Raw genomic sequence first — 4463 nt, 5'->3', positions numbered from 1 at the left:
TGCTCAAGAGCGGCAACATTCTTCTCTTTAGTGCGATATTTGACCAGAGAAAGATCTTGGTATAGACCCTGCTTCCAGGCATGAATTCCTGGGGGAACAGCCTTGAAGATTTTCCCATTTCTTTGCATCCAAATGTTCCAACATCCCATAATCACAATGTCCATGGCAATCGGGGCTGGGAAGCATTACTTGAGAAAAAAGATAGGCTCTGTGCTTAATGTTTCTATTATTTTTGTCCAGCTTTGATATTTTCACCAACTTTGTTTCCTCACCAGCAGCCTACATTTAAAAATCCACGCACCAAGGAGCAACCAATCCACCACCGTCAGAAAGAAAATCAAAGGAAAAATATCATTTGTTGTGATCGTCCTTGGTGGCACCAATGCCAATGAATTGAACGACACACAGGGAGTGCATTGCCTCCCGGCGGTGTCACCCACCGTCACGGTCATCATCAGCGTTGCTCCTACCTCCCGGCTCCCCAGAAATACGATCAGATCTATTGACACACCAAAAACAATAGAAAGATCAACCAGTTACATTTGCTAAGCACAAAGGAAAGAAAGGGAACATGATTAATAATTGTGCCAATTGTTCTTACAATTTCCAAGATGGTAGCATGCTTCGAGGTTGCTAGCGTCCACGCATAATCTGACAAGATTTTGGCCCGGTCGGCGATGCGCAACAGTGATGGCCTCCAGAACGACCCTACTTTGCCCAACTTCCTGAATTTCTTGCACCTGCACGCACATCCAAACAACTCCACATGAGAACTCCATCCCAATGGCGAGCCAGAGGTAGCATGACAATGATGATGGCATGGTGGTAGATACCGAGCAGGGTGAGCAAGCGAGCATCATAGGATGAGCAACCTATCACCAAGCTCATGGATCTTGGAGAGGTAACGCACGTGCGCCAAGAAGAACACCAGCCCCGCCCGCTGCCATCACCTAAGCAGCTGTCGGCGACCCGGTGTACTCCCCAGAGCCTAGGGTGGTGTCAGCTGGAGGCGGTGTTGATGGTTCAAGATACTCGTAAGTTGCACTTGAGAAGTCTCCAGGGACAAGAACTGCATGAAATAGCTCATTATCTATGTGAAATAAATTATATTCATAATAGCAATTTTGAGCTGATCCAAGTCAGGTGTGTTACCTAGAATGACTTCCCTAAATAGATGCATCACATTACAGAAGCAGGACATAGACATATATATAATAAACAATCTCAGTACAGGTTAACACATACATGAGCAGCAAATAAGTTGAGAAAATAACTGAACACTGGATGAGAAATTTTAATTTGCTAAATAGATCTTGCTGGACCGAAGACGATCCATATATTAATTTAAGCATCTAGTAAATGCACACAGGAAAGGGGATAATCTGAAACTAACAGTAAAAAATTAGTACATGCAAACTGTACTTCCTTCATCTAGGGAAAACAGTTCAAACAGCACATTCGTCTGTCAACGAAAAAGTACGTAATAGATAAATGTTTCACTACCACAGCAGTGAAATATTGATAAGGAAACAATAGTAAAAATAGAGTAACACCAAACCATCATTGAATCTTAACCAAAAAAATCAAGCCCGGTTCAAACTGTTAATGTAATCCTTGTTGCAATCTAGACAGTGTATAGACCATGCTCGTGTGTAGTAGCATGCGGAGTTGACAGTAGGCTGTTGTGTGTGTCCCTGCACTGTAGCGACGTCTATGTGTGCTGAGGATGTCTGAGCATGTCTGCAGGCCATACATGTGTGTGTTTGTGTAACTGCACACAAAAGAGAGGGAGCCGGCCATGTTGCTGGCCAGAGCAAAAGAGAGAAAGGCATTCCTTGCCTGAAGAGAAAACTGAACTTGTGTCTCATCTCTAGTTTTTCTCTGGCTTTGCATTTCGTCGAACACCTCCTGAGCGTCGTGAGATCCACCAAAACAGAGCGTGAACTGGAGTTCCTGCCAACACAAACAAAAGGCATGTCAAAACCTGCATATAGATATAGTAGCATCGAGAGACACAAGAGGGGAAGCAAGAAGGATTGGTAGGGAGAGAGAAGAAGAAAACAATCTGGAGAATCTCATCTACGCACGTTTCACTCCCCAGGAGCCGGACTGCTGTGCGGTGAGGTCGGCGAAGGAGGCACGACCGGCGAGGATCTGGTCGCAGGGCTCGCCAAGGAGAAGACCCGGCCCTCGGGCTCCTTCCAGGAAGCCTCACGCCGCTCCTCCTCGCGCTTGATCCAGATGTAGGACGTCCGCCCCATCTCCTTCGTCGTCGCCGCAGACGCCATCTCTTCATTCTTCCAGCGCTTGCCGCTCCGGATGCTTCGGGAGGTTGGTTCCTCACGACGGGGCGACGGCGATGGGAACAGGGAGGAGTTCTGTGGCGGCTGGGGAGGGGTGGAGTCGGGATGTGATGTTTCTTTTTTTTCAACTGAGACGTGATGTCGGTTCGGGGGTACGACGTCGTGAGCGGATTAGTGGGCATGCGTGGGACCGTTCGTTGGTGGCAGACTGGCAGAACATTTAATCTCGTCCATTGGTTTCTAAGGCAGATCATCGAAGTAATACGGGCTCTTAGATATAATTAAGTGGGTTAGATCCAAGGATGCTGGTTTTCTTGTGTACACTAAGTTTGGGGGTTTAGATTAATTCATGTTTACTCTTTTAATAGTAGTACAGATTATTAGGTTTCTTTTCCATTTGCTTCCTTTTTGCGGCCTACTGTACGTACGTGCATGCACATGTCCCCATCCCAGTTCCTCTTCGCACACAAAAGCTCCCGTGGGAGACTGGGAGTCCGACACCGACAGAGCTCCGCCGTTCAAAAGGTGCAGAAAATTCATCAAACACACGGTCAGTTTATCGTACACAAACACATAAGACGTTGAAACCTAACACGAATTGTCACTTTTCGTTTAGGTGGAGGTGGTAGTGCTACACAAGACCGCCAAATGACGACCAAAGTACTCGGCAATGATTTATCGTAGGACTGCCACATGCATGCATCAAGGGCACACTTATCGTTCTTGCTGGTAGCGGTACGGTGGTGTTTCCTGTTCCGAGGAAGAGACAAGCGCTGCCGGCAAATTTGACAAATTTAACCTGTAAATGAAATTAAATTACAGAATGAACTATCCGTGAAACTATTTCACGCGGCTAACCTTTTTATGTGACGCCCGACACGAAGGCGTCACACTACATTGTGCAACGCCTCATAGATAGGCGCTACACGACTGGCCAGCGTTGCACCCCAGACTGTCTAAAAATTGCTAAGTCATTGTGCAGAGCCTACGAGCTAGGCGCTGCACTTATAGTGTGGCGCCTAGCTCTCAGGCGCTGCACTAGTGGTTGCACTACAAAATGAAGCAGCCACTAGTGCAACGCCTAGAAGCTAGGCGCTACACTGTATAGTGTGGCGCCTAGCTCTCAGGCGCTGCACACTGACTTAGTAATTTTCGGATCACACGGGTGCAACGCTGGCCAGACGGGTAGCGCCTATCTGCGAGGCGTTGCACAGTGTAGTGTGGCGCCTTCGTGTCGGGCGTCACACAAAAAGGTCAGCCGCGTGAAATAATTTCATCGGCAGTTCATTTTGTGATTTGATTTCGTCCATAGGTCAAATTTATCAATTTTGCCAGCGCTGCCACCATGGCATGGACCCGCCCGGAAATGCGCTCCATGCAACGCAAACACCACTGGCCTGGCCTGATTACTCGATCGATCGGATCGGATCCCCATTCAATTCCATCCCATTAAGTCATTAGGCGGATCGGATCCCCATTCAATTCCATCCCATTAAGTCATTAGGCTGGTCATAGTGGGGAGTAACTTAGACTGGTGTCATATGCATGACACTAGTCTAAATTACTACCTTCATAATGCAAAGTAACATGATAGTAGTGTCATAGATGGCTTCATTTATTAGCTTGTAGACTCATCTTGTCTTGAAAAGCGCTATGTTACAGTAACATATTATGTTACCACCTCACATTAAATACTTGCCACATAAGCAAAAATTTCTTGGAGTGCGCTATGTTACTATCTAAGTTACTCCCACTATGACTAGCCTTAACTGTGCTCACCCGTGACCGATCGATCGATCGACCTCAAGTATATTCCCCGTGACTAGTTAATCTTTGTGCCCATGAAATAAATCCCCGCAAAAAAAAGAAGAACATAATGAAAAGGGTCGATTATGCGTGCATCAAGATTGTCAAAAGAATGAAGAAAAACAGCATACGGACGATGAGAGGGACACGAGACACCAAACCTTCACTTTAGAATCATCGTGTCCGTGGAAATTGTGTCGGCAATGATTCGATCACAGTTCTAGTCGATTAAGCGAGCACACCTGCAGCTTGTTTTATTTATAACTTAATCATCACATCAGAAACTAACAAAGATTAGGTACAAGGTAACCATCGTTCTGCATGGGCGGATGGATGCATCCTAGTTAGTTAGGG

At 46.4% G+C, this 4463-nt stretch overlaps 1 long non-coding RNA gene across 2 annotated transcripts; it reads right to left on the bottom strand.

The window, feature by feature from the left end:
• Positions 1-241: 241 nt before the first annotated feature.
• Positions 242-2446, bottom strand: LOC123104210 (uncharacterized). Of its 2 annotated transcripts, XR_006450202.1 has the most exons (5): positions 2088-2446; positions 1153-1953; positions 834-1069; positions 602-740; positions 242-499 (listed from the first exon to the last, which is right to left on the bottom strand). It is a non-coding gene; the product is annotated as an uncharacterized lncRNA (long non-coding RNA). The 2 variants fall into 2 exon arrangements; XR_006450201.1 differs by having other exon boundaries at positions 834-1953.
• Positions 2447-4463: the final 2017 nt, after the last annotated feature.

This window comes from Triticum aestivum, chromosome 5A (assembly GCF_018294505.1).
Source record: "Triticum aestivum cultivar Chinese Spring chromosome 5A, IWGSC CS RefSeq v2.1, whole genome shotgun sequence".
Lineage (NCBI taxonomy): Eukaryota > Viridiplantae > Streptophyta > Magnoliopsida > Poales > Poaceae > Triticum > Triticum aestivum.
Note: the sequence above shows the minus strand (reverse complement) of the source record. Positions and strands in the feature narration are given on the sequence as shown.